The sequence below is a fragment of the Lemur catta genome, chromosome 24 (genome assembly GCF_020740605.2).
Source record: "Lemur catta isolate mLemCat1 chromosome 24, mLemCat1.pri, whole genome shotgun sequence".
Classification (NCBI taxonomy): Eukaryota; Metazoa; Chordata; class Mammalia; order Primates; family Lemuridae; genus Lemur; species Lemur catta.
This window is the reverse complement of record NC_059151.1, coordinates 14,627,543-14,640,891: the sequence shown is the minus strand read 5'-3', so window position 1 is coordinate 14,640,891 and position 13,349 is coordinate 14,627,543.

The window sequence follows — 13,349 nt, the reverse complement described above, 5'->3', positions numbered from 1 at the left end:
CTGAGACCCACTGGAAGATGCCGGCGAGAGGGTGACCTTGAGAGATGACCACAGGAAGGTGGTCACAGCCAAAGGGCGCTGGAGCCGGAGTTCAGCCCTTCAAGTCCAGGCCGGCTCTGCTGCACTCAAGCTCGGCAAGCAGCTTTCATCACCCCCCTTTGCCTGCCTGGCCAATCCCCCACTCTGCTCCAGGTGTGTCACAATGTGACCCCTGTGACCTCACGCTCCCCCACCCCGACCCCACCCACCTGTTATTTCATGGAGGCACGTCCTCCTCTCGCTGTCCCTGTGCCAGAGGCCCCCACCCGGCTTCACCGCTTATGTCCTTGGAGCCTTCCCTCTCGCCTAGCCGCCTCCACTGGTCCAGCGGAGCCAGATGTCCCAGGTTTTCAGGCGGCTCATGATTGAGGCTCATTCCCAGGACGCTGGGTGACTGGGCCCCGGGAGCCAAGCGGAAAGGCTTCAGAAAACACTGGGTGGGGAGGGGTCAGAGACTTGTGACCTTTCCGTTGTCCTGATTCTGCCACCAGTATTTGCTGCCACCCTTTTGAAGTACTTTCCCCGCCACGCCCATGAGTTCTGAGGGTGACAGTAAATAAGCCTGGACCATAGATGTGAGGAGTAGTAACCAGGAGAAACTGAGCCCCCAGGTGCCCGCTGGGCTTTGGGGAGGCACAGCCTGGGGGCTTGGGTGTGAGGAGGAGAGGCTCTGAGGGCTGGGCTCCAAATGTGAGGATCAGGGCAACGGTTCTTCCCTCAGAGGAACTTCCAGTTGAAAAAAAAAATAAGATTCAGGAAAAACAGTTTTGTTTTGTTTTTATTTCTCTCTCTCTTTTTTTTTTAAGTAGAAAGTTCTTATAGGAAAGGGGGGAGGGGATGGGTGTACCTACATGATGCGTGCAGCGTGCACTGTCTGGGGAATGGACACACTTGAAGCTCAGACTCGGGGGTATTGGGGACATGTGCAATATATATAACCTGAAGTTTTGTACCCCCATAATAAGCTGAAATAAAAAAACGTTTATCAGTCTAAGTCAAGGTTTCTGTGTCTGCTTACTTTTCCCCATCTTAAGAAAATAAATATCTGAGTCACTGTAGGGAATACATACAATGCAGATGCGAGGCAGAAAGAGAATTACTTAAGGACTCCCAGTGTAGCCATCACTGATCTTAGGAAATAGAGCACGGGTTACCTTAGCAGCCTTCTGTGTGCCAATGCCCCAAACAGCCAGCCTCTCAGCAGCCACTATCCTTAAGTTTTTGCATATTCGTCAGTTGCCTTTATTTGTAGTTTGACTTCAACTCTTTTGTACTCTTAAACAATATATTGAATAGTTTTGTGTGTCCATAAACTTTAAATATAGTTTTACATGATGGTATTCTCTGGATCTTGCTTCTGTGGTGCTGTAACTTGCTCCTGCTAGCCCACCTCCTGAATCTCGCTCAAGGCCACCCGTGTCTCTCCCTTTCTATCCCTTCTACTCTAGTCTAAGCCACTGTCATCACTTCCTTGATCTGTCTAAGTTGCTGCCTTACAGTCCTTGGAAATGGTGCATTAGTGGAGACATACATAAGGACTCTTTAACTGCACTCAGGGAATCTGTTCGCCTCAAAGGACAAAACACTGGCTCACTCCTGTTGCAATAAATGATACGTATGTCACAATTCATCTGTACTCTCCTTGGATACTACTTAGATGGGCATCAAAAAACACCCACTTCCCACACACCAACAAACCTTGTATATTTGGTGTAAAAGTTAGGGATGTATGTATAGAGATTTAAAATCTAAAATTGTTCCTTCTTCAATAAGTCATGTTTCCATTAAAAGAATATCTGAAAACCTTCCAGAAGAAGCAAGCATAAGCTACTTGGCAGAACTCCCAAGAGGGAGAACTGACCCCCTCTTTGTACACTGGCAGGTCTAAGTAGCCTTCTGCAAGTGTTACCCTTTATCAGAATTAGCTAATGGTTAAGCCTTGGAGACAGCTTGTCAGAGCTTGGTGATCTCTATCTCATGGCCTTGTCTAGAGTTTCAAATGAGATAAAGATACAGGGCATTTTTCAAGAGTCACGCAAGTAGTAAGGTTTTCCGCCCTCCATATGCCTTTGTCTTTACATATACCATAACACTTAATCGTATGTATTGTTTATTCAAGTTATTTAATATTTAGGTTGATACCTTCTCAAGATAATTGTAGTAAGGACCAGCTTGTTATTTCCAGTCCTTTGCAGATAAATACTTTTGTAAAAAAAAAAAAAAAAAAGGAATTACTAGAGAAGTAAAAATACACAAAAGTATACACTAGAAATCAAAATTTTTTATTGAAAAATTCAGCAAACATAAAATTAAATTTAGACACATAGGACACATATAACATGGAAAAAGAACAGAATTTCAGAAACTATACATGTTTGTTACAGTGTCCCTATGGGTGACAAGTCTAGGAAAAAAACAACTCAAACTGTGTCCTTCCTCTGTGTTTCACTCAACAACAATTTCCAACAATGGGAAATGATGTGTTAGTGGAGACACACATAAGGACTCTTTAACTCCACTCAGGGAATCTGTTCACCCCAAAAGACAGAACCCTGGGCCCTGCCGCCCCTCCCCCGCCTCTCCCCAGCTCAGGCCTGGGTGCCAGCAACACTGAAAAGAAAATGAAGGGGCGCCCGGCCCATGGCGCCCCCTGCCGGCCAGATGGCGAGCAGGCCCTGGCGACCACGGGCTCCGAGCAGTCCTGCCGCCCCGGCTCCGGGGCTGGGCGAGCCGCCACCGCCGCCCAGACGGGAGCGGGCACCGGGCCCAGCGGCTGAAGCGGGAGCGGGTGGCCGCGGCAACTGCGGGGGGCCCGCGGGTAGCTGCGGCGGGCGAGTCCGGGAGCGCCCCGGAGGGGGCGCTGGGGCTGGGAACACCGTGGCCCCTGACCGGCTGAGCAAGGACAAAGCCCCCCTGGCTGCCAGCGCAGAGCCAAGGCTGCACAAAGGGAGAGTTGGGACATGCATTCGTCCCCCTCCCAGTCGGGGTGGCCCCCGGCTATGGGTGGCTGCGGGGAGATCAGGACACATGAATATTAGGCATGAATCTTCTTTTGCTAGAAAACATCAAAATATTCTGTAAACTTCTAAGTTTTTTGGTCATAAACTTTTGCAAGTGTGCAATATCTAGATCACCAATTACTTTGTTAATAATTGTTGCTAAGTCGTAGAACTTAGCTGCAGACATAGCATGCTTCTAACTTGGGCTTTTGCCCTTTGACTTTATCTGCCCCAAAAAGACATGTTTAATTTTTTCCTTGCAAAGCAGTATTAAAATCACTGAAATGCCCAAAGTTTTACACAAATGAGCGAGACTGATTGTCCAATTCCATTTTAAAATCAGTATCAAATTGGCTGCTTACCTTGGAAATGCTGAGTTTATTCCATAGTTCAAACATTCTCCACTGAACTTTTCCTCTCAGTAAACACATGGTTCCACATACATTAACAGTTGCTTTTGATCAGCTTCCACATTATTACCTACCAAAAAATTTTGGATGAAACTTACTACCCTTTCTAGAATGGATATGTTTTACTGTTTCTCTAAGCACAATGTTTACCTCTAGATTTTTCCTTTTTTTAAGAAGACTTTTTTTAGTGAAGAAAACATTATATGATTTACAGTCTGTCACAAACTTCTTAATCTGAGGAATTGTTCCAGAGCATGGCCCTACAGTGCTCAGCAATTACATAGTGCCTGCCATTTGTGACTCATCATGTAAATTTGGCAACATCTGACCTGGTCTATATCCCCATTGCATAAAGCAAGTTCTCGTAAATACTGTGGCACAGTCAAATTGCAGTGAAAGTTTCTAAACCATTGCTCTCAATTGCTGTATGAATCCTATTCCAGGCCAGTAGTAAAATATGCACCAGCCAGCAGTGGTCTACAGACCACACCTTTAATTTCACTGATTTAGGCATTATTTTCTCCTGACCAATGGGGATCTCCTAGAAATGATATTTATTTTCACTATTTGCAAAATCATGCTATGACACACTACACTGTACTCACATTGCATTCAACAAATATTTGTTAGAGTTAGAAATATTTAATAGGATCAAATGGTGAGCTGATGTCATATATATATGTTAACTCATGATCTTCTACATCCAAGAAGTTTTGTACACAGTCGTCTTTCTTTGGTTTCAATTCAAGATGAAAGTTTGTGGGTTTTTGTACTATTCTGAGCATGTCTTTTGTTGGTGGGGAAATTCAGCAGCAGAGGGTTGAGTTCATCAAAGCACAGCATCCTCATGGATCCCTCAAAATCTACTCTCTTGTGTTATTTATTTATTCCAATTGCCCACTCCCTTCTTTTCCTAAACTCCCCCAAAGGAAATCATGTGTTTAATGTATGTCTTTTATTTTGTATGAGTTTTTACAAAATGCATAGTGTTATAATGTGTGTCTACATTTTAATTTTAGTAAATATTACTGTTATGTCTCATCTTGTTTCTTGCTTTTTTATTCTTATCTCTTCCTCTAGACTACTCTAAGAGCATAGAACTTGCTGTCACAGTAGTGTTCTTTTTCATTAAAAATAAAACAGGTTCCATACCTTACTTGATGCTAACCTGATTTCCAAAGTTACTATACTGTTACAGCCCAACCAACAGTAGATGAAAGTTGTAGGTCCTGCATATTCTGATCATTTTCATGCATCTTAAACCTTATCAAAAATATGGTGTACAAGGGTGCCTTATTTTGGTTTCAACTTTAATTTCTATTACTACAAATGAATTTTACCATCATGTCATATACTTTGAGACAGTCTATTTTCTCTTCTGTGAAAAGCTTTGCTTATGCCACCTGATCATTTCTGCATAAGATTGTTGTTGTTGTTGTTGTTGTTGTTGTTTAAATCTATTAAAGAGTCTATCGATTTGCCCTGACTACCTGAGTAGTAAACACTGGAAAAGAAAAATAGGTGGAAAATTTAAAAAAGTTTAACCAACTCATACACTTAAAACTTTGTTAAGAGGGTGAATTTCATGTTTTAGGGATTTTGCCACAATAAAAAAATAATAATAATTGAGTTTGTGTCCGTAGGTACTGATTTCTCCAGAGCACCAAAGATGCTCCATCCCCCCCTTGGCTGACTGCAAGAGGTTCTTAGGTGATCTTTTGGCAAGAGGAACATATGACTCTTAGCACCTTTACCTGTGACAGACCTCAAGAGTCAGACATCTGATTTCCATGTATCTAAGAAGTATTTCCTCTGTTCTCTTTATGGCTCCAATGCTGTTCTTCCTGGAGAACCAAGAACTCTTATCTCATCTGTCATTGTGATACAAGTGTTGCTAAGGAGGAGACTGATGGGAGCTCAGCCCCTTCCACGGAGCAAGTAGGGCCAGTGTGAACAGGGTTAACAATCAGGGAATGCCAGTAGCCACTTCTGGGAGCTGGTTCAAGTTTCTGTCCCGCCCCATGGGTAGTAAACAGAGGAAGGGGTGGCAGCATTTCACTACCTGAAAGTGAGGCTCAGGCATTTGTAAATGTCTGAAATCAAGAGAAGGTTCTTACAGTTAGGAAGAAAAAATTAAGGATGCTATACAATTCTACTTTAAAAAAAAATCAAACAAAAATATTCTTCATGTGTACCAAAAAATGAGCATTCTATAAAAATAAGTATTCTTCATTGGTTTACATTTATTTCAGAAGTGTTTAGATTCTTCATAAAACTACAAAAGTGGAATCATGTGTAGACTCGTATATGCATGCCATTTGGTATTAGATTATAAAGCCTCATTAGGATTAATTCAATTTATGTCAGAGAATTTTTTGTTCAGTATTCAAGTATAATTGCTTTGGGAAAATCTTTGACTTTTTAGAAGTTATAACTTTTTCATTAAATTTCTTTTCAGAAATTACACAGCACCTACTCAAACTCACTGATGCAAAGATACATTAAGAAAAAGTTTATATTTATTGCCCTTGTTTCCTAGGTAACCAGAGAATCATTCCATATATTTCTCCACAACTCCGCAAATATGTGTGATTTTTGTAATATTTTTACAGAACGAATTTGTATTATTCACATTACCCTTTAACCTTTTCTTCTCACTTAGCAATCATTCATGAATATTGCTCCAAGTCTTGGAGCTCTGCAGTCATTTATCATACCTGCAAAATGTTTCATTCTCTGGTTGTACCACAGTTTGTCTGCATAGCTGATAGAGAGACATTCAGGCTGTGTATAGGTATTTTTTGTTTGCTTGCTTTTTTGTGGTTGTTTATGTTTTCTACTACAAACAATGCTATGACAACTTGGTGAAGTTGATACAAATACCTTCGAGTCCTGGTGCTGTTACTAACATGGGATAGATTTCCCAAAGCAAGCTTGTTGGGTCAAAGGGCACGTGCATTTTTATTTTATCAGTTATTGTTTGTTTGTTTTCTAAATATTATAGCAGTTTATACACTGACCATCAATGAAGGAAAGTACCTTTTTCCTTGAGTCGTTGCCAATATTGGATGTTGCTGTACTTAACATTTTTGTCATTCTAATAGTTGGTTGACTTATAGATTTAAAAAAAAGGCTTTGCAATCCTCATTGCTTTGTAATCTAAAAGTCCCAACTACAGTATTATAGAATATTCTTTATTTTATTATTTTTATTTTTACAGATACATAATAGATGTCCATATTTCCAGGGTACCTGTGATATTTTGATATATTTGTATAATGTGTAAAGATCAAATCAGGGTAATTGGGATATTTGTCACCTTAAATACTAACATTTTCTTTATGCTAGGAACACTCACATTATTCGCTTCTGGCCGTTTTGAAATGCACAATAGATTATTGTTAAAGATTCTTTGTTTTAAGTATAAATGTTTGCATATCCTTATTTTCCCCATCATATTTTTATTGCATTAACACTTTTATAACAGAACAGATATAGAAAGCAACCAACATCCCTTCATAAATATTTTTCAGATCTTGCTCCTATGCATTTGTGTTTTATAGATGTGGTTTTGGCACATTGCAATTTTGTGCTTTTAATTTTTACAAAACATTATAAGCACTTTCCCTCTAAATGGCTGCTTAATGTTTTATGGTTTGTATCTATACACTACTTACTAATTCACCTGCTTTTCAATAGGTTACTTTCTGGTTTAGTAATTAAAGATAACTGTGAAGTGAAAATATTCATAAACGCAAAATGATTCTTTGTTGAGCTGATTTTTCTTTGGATAAATTTCCAAGAACAGAATAGCATTAAGTGTATTAACAGATGTTGAGACGTATCACCAAATTATTTTCCAAAGGTGTTTGTACCTACTTATCCAGGCACAAGCAAAGAATTAGACTTCTGAACGTCATTTAAAGATCTTTAAATAAAAACTCAGAAATCATTATTCTTAATGAGTGTTTCAACATTCTAAAACTATTCCATGCTACTAGAAACCAGTGGTTGGCCTTGGGGGTGGTAGTAATGAGAAGAGGAAGCAACAGAGTTCTGGGACCCTGGTCATTTTCTGCTTCTTAGGAACTGATTGCTGAGTGTGTTTAGTTTGTGAAGCTAAAAGAGCAGGACACTGAAGACTGGAGCACTCTCTCTATGTATGTTATATGTCAACAAATGTTCAAGAAATGCATTGTAGGAATTTCACAGGAACATCAGTCTCCCTGCAGGAAGAAACACGAACAACCTGGAACATTTTGCCAAGCATCACTTGGTTGGAATTAGATGTCTACTTATGCTCACATATTTTTTTCATGTACGTCATCACAGCTGTTCCAAAGCACCAAGTCTGTGGATATTAGAAAATTAACCCAAGTCCAGGGTGAACAACGTTCTTTGTTTTCTAAACTTTAGCAGCAATGGCACCATTAGGAAAGCGAGATCTATCAATTTGGAGTTTACTATTTCTCAGAATAAACTTATCTGGTGACAAGGCCCGGGGGGGTCAAATGACTGGTCTAAGACACACTGCCAACTGGTGACAAGCTAGAACTAAACCCGGGTCCAGGAGTTACCATCAGCAGGCTTTTTGCAACATAGCAGATTGCCTTGTCCCTGGTCTGAAATAAGCGTCCAAAAAATAGATATTCATTAAAGTCTTTCAGTGATTTCCTATCAGGCCAAGTTTAAGTTCTCTGATTCTGTTTTTCATTCTCTTCCCCAACGTGTTCCCAGCCCTATGTTTTTATTACTTCCCAACACACTTTCTCATCCTGGGAGAACTGCATACTTTTATGCTTTGCACCTGTTGCCTCTTTCACCTAAAACATCATCCCATGTTCAGTCTTTGTACATATTAACTCATTAAAAATAATACACACACTTAAAATAATACGCAGTCCTGCAAAGTCGGTTTTACAGATGAGGACTTGTTCAAGAGCACAGAGCTACTAAATTTTCATCCAGTTCAGTTGAATTTCAAAACCCATATTCTGAACCACTCCTCCTTGCCCTGCCTCTGTTCTTGTATCCATTGCAGGTGTGAACCTTGACAGTCACATGCACACTTGTTGGCAGTGCCTCTCACATTTTCCCTTTCTTACAACTCCTTGAGCTGGATTTTTACCATTCCCATTTACAGAAAGGTGAAGTGACTAGCCTAACGTCACACCTTGCTTACAGTCTATGCTGTGTAATTTAATACCCAATTCTCTGTTACCTATTGAGGACTTACTGAAGAGCATTAAACTGGATGCTCTGGGCCTTAGAAATATCTTTCATGAATTGCTTCCTCTGCATGCATAAATTGCTTCTGGTGGGTGTCTTCCATCTAGCTTGTAAGATCCACAACAAAAGAGTTTGTCCTGTATTGCTTGTCAGCCTCTCATAGTGCTTAGTCCAGCCTTGGACCCAGAATTAGTAAGTACACATTATTAGACTGATTACCTCAGGATCGTCTTGGTTTGGCTGACAAGATAACCAGATGTCAATCAGCCACCAAACATTCTTATCCTGTGGTTTATTCCAAGGCCATTCATCTCCTGGGTACCCTTGATTCCCTTCTTGGAAAAAAAATTACTTTTAAAAAGGGTTTCTATTCAAACCAGCCCTAGGCAACAAGTATGAATTCCAACCTCCAAAAATGTATAAAAAATCATCTACTGGTTTGCCACCAGAAATCCTTTTCTAAGATGATAGTAAACACAAGTTCCAGGAAAAAAATACAACAATTTTTTAAGCATTAACAATTCAAAAATGTTTGCTATGTTATTTAAGAATAAAGTTCAATGACACCAAAAGCACAAATAAGAAAAACAGATATATTAGACTTCATCATAATTAAAAACTTTTATGCTTCAAAGGATACCACTGAGAAAGTGAAAGTACAACCTACAAAATGAGGAAAAAATTGCAAATTATATATCTCATAAGGGACAGGTATGTAGAATTTTGAATGTATTCTAATATCTACAATATGTAAAGAACTTCTACAATGTAATAATACAAAGATAAATAACCCAATTAAAAACTGGCCAAAAGATCTGCATGAACATTTCCCCAAAGAAGATATACCAATGGCTAATAAGCAGATGAGAAGATGGTCAACATTATTAGCCACCAGGGAATGCAAACCAAAATCATACTGAGATACCACCTCATACCCACAAGGATGGCTTTAAAAAAAAGTCAGATAATAACAAGTGTGATTGAAGTTGGGGAGAAATTGGAATTGTCGTGCATTGCCAAGTGGGAACATAAAATAGTGTGGCCACTTTGGACAATTGTTTCTAAATGTTAGGAACTGGAAGTTCCTAAAAATGTTAAGCATAGAGTTACCATATGATCCAAAGATTCTATTCCTAGGTGTATACTCAAGACAATAAAAACTTATTTTCACATAAAACATTGTCATTATTCATATTAACCATAATGTGGAAACAATCCACACATCCATCAATTGACAAATGGTAACAAGTGGTATATCTATACAATGGAGTATTACTCAGCCATACAAAGGAATTAAGTACTAGCACATAATACAAAGTGGGAAAACCTCAAACACATTAGGTTAAGTGAAAGAAGCCATTTACAAAAATACACATATTGTATGATTCTATTTACATGAAATGTCCCGAATAGACAAAACTATAGAAAATCAAGTAGATTAGTGGTTGCCTAGGAGAGGGCAGTGGATGGTAGGGGGGAAGAGAGATTGAGAAAAATGGGCAGTGGCTGCTAAAGGGTATGGGATATCCTTTTGGGGTGAAAAAATGTTGTAAAATTGGTAGGGGTCATGGTTGAACAATTCTGTGAATACATGAAATACTATTGCGTTATATACTTTGAGTGAATTGTATGGAATGAGAATTAATTATATGTCAATAATGCACTTTTATAAAAAAAATAAAAAGAATGAAATACAGTCTTAAAAACCTCAAAAACATTACAAGCAAATGTTTGATAACACATCTTTGCACTCAAAACAAGCTAAGGTATAATGAATGCACATCTTGCTTGTGGTTTATTTCTGTGAGTTTTTTCATATGTTATGTATGTGTGATATCTTGATTATCATCAGCAGACTAACATGACAAGAACTATAAACCAACCACTTGGAAATGGAATTAGAGAAAGTTGCCAGGTTCCCAGAATTGGAAAAACAGGTTGAATACACATTTGATATGTCACCAACCAAAGTTATGTATATTATTTCACTCATTGAAAGAAAAAAAAATATTCATTTGGAAAAGAATATGATATGACTAAGTGTGTCAGCAATATCTTCTGGAAATTTAACTCATCACAGTTACTGGATAACTGACACCCTAGTTAAAGGTCAAAACCCAGTTAATATACAACCCTATCTTTCCCATCTGTATTCAGAGCAGACTCAATTCATCACAACGTGTGTGTCTGTGTGTGTGTGTGTGTGTGTGTGTGTGTGTCTGTGTGAGTGAATGATTTAAGAAAAAGGAAACTTACTATGATACTAGTAGTAATAATTTTAAGATTTTAGGAAATGAATGATATTTAACAATAAGAATAAACAAATTAAAATTATACACAATATGGAAATGTCTCACAATCATAATATTGAACAAAAGAAGCCAGACATCCTGCAAGATTCCATTAATATAAAGTTGAAAAGAGGCAAGGCTAACCTCTGCTGTTGGAAGTCAGGATAGTAGCTCTCCTTCTGAAAGCTGGGAATGCAAGAGACAGGCTGGAAGTTCTGGGGTGCTAATGATGTTGTTTCTTGTTGGAACATAGTGTCCACATTTTCATTTGTACTGTGTCTGCAAATTACAAAGTTAGTCCTGCCCTTAGCTCTACCCATTGAACACACTTACTGGGTTTGGAAATCCAAGAAAAATATATTTATAGCAGCTCTTCAAAGTGTCATGAAACAACAGTTAAAGATAGGAAGAAAAAAAAAATCAATGGAAGTCAAGCCAGTCTGAAGAGAGCAAGAATGCTTATGTACATAATAAGTACAACAGTGCTGGAGGCATTCGACTTTGAATCATGGCTGCCTTATGGTTCAGAAAGGTGAGAAAAAGGAAAATAAGGTGAACTTGACCACCTTTGAACCTGAATACTAGTCTGTTATAAAACATTATCTTCTATGGTTTTCCTTTCCACCAAGCAGAAGAATAATTCATTTGATCACCAATTACTAATTAATCATGATGATTTATCTATTAGTTTTTAAAAATAATGCTGTTCAAATATTTTGATATAGTGGATACTTTTAATTTTACAAGTCCATGCCTTGTCTCCATCTCGTCCACTAGATTGGTGATCATTAGCCTCTTAAATACCAAATATTCTTTCCTGCAACTGACATCCATATTCAACATCCTATAGCCTATCCTCTATATGATAAGGATCCAAACGTTGCTTTGAATTTTTGTTGTTGTTGGTTTGGTTTCTTTTTTTTTTATTATTATTATTTTTTTTATTTCAGCTCTTCATGGGGGTACAAAAGTTCAGGTTATATACATTGTCCATGTCTCGCCTATCCCCCTGAGTCAGAGCTTCAAGCGTGTCCATTCTCCAGACAGTGCACCTGGCACTCACCATGTAGTCATACCTCCATCCCCTCCCCCCACCCCCCACCTTCCCGAGTCAGCACCTTCAAGCAGGACCATTCCCCAGACGGTGCGCAATGCACTCATCATGCAGGCATACATCCATCCCCTGCCCCCACCCCCCGTCTCAGTCTGATATCCAATTGGTATCCTTCCCTGATGTGCATTTAGGTGATGATCAGGGAAACCAGTTTTCTGGTGCGTACTTGTGATACTTGTTTTTCCATTCTTTGGATACTTCACTTAACATAATGGGTTCCAACTCTCTCCAGGAGACCCAAAGAGATGTCGTATCACCATTATTTCTTATAGCTGAGTAATACTCCATGGTATACATATACCACAGTTTACTAATCCATTCATGGATTGATGGGCATTTGGGTTGTTTCCACATCTTTGCCATTGTGAATTGTGCTGCTACATACATTGGGGTACAGGTGTCTTTGTCATAGAATGACTTTTGTTCTTCTGGGTATATGCCCAATAATGGGATTGCTGGATCGAATGGTAGGTCTACTTGAATCTGTTTAAGGTATCTCCATAATGCTTTCCACAGGGATTGCACTAGTTGGGATTTTTTTTTGTTTTGCTTGTTTTATTTTGCTTTAAATTTAAACTTCCAAAGTTAACAGTTTGCCTTTCCTTAAAAAGGCGTAAAATGAGGAGCATAAGATCTTCCAATACTTTAATTTTTATAGGAAGACTATATAGTCTTCAGGAATTTAGACTTTAAAATGATCCACAGTAATACAGTGGAGGTACAAAGGGTTGGAAGGAAGCTCGAAATTTATTGAAATCCAAGCTCTATTACTGAATGCTTTTTAACTACCTTGAACTACAGCTAAACCATTCTTGAAACCTCAGCTTTAATGCATAAAACAGAAATTTAATTACCTATTATGGTGAAGACAATTGTGAAGACTAAGTGAAATGTTGAAACACCCTGAGAAACTATCTGGAATATGGGTGAAAGAGTGAATGAGAGTGGCCACTTAGATACCAAAGAATAGCTCATCCTATAAATGACTAATGCATAATATTCAAAAAATAAAAAACTTGACCTTCATATAAATATAAAATGAACAGATCAAACATTTCATTCAACTTATTAACTAATAAACAGTAATATGTAAAGACTAAGTCAAAGCAGAATGTGAGGAATAAATATAGATGGATGTAGATATATGTATATAGAGAGACAGGAATGAAGAAATGGATTTTCTAATATTAATAGATGTGAACATAGATACCGTACTCTTGGAAAATACAATATAATGGTGTTAGGGTTATCCTGTCAAATTGACAGA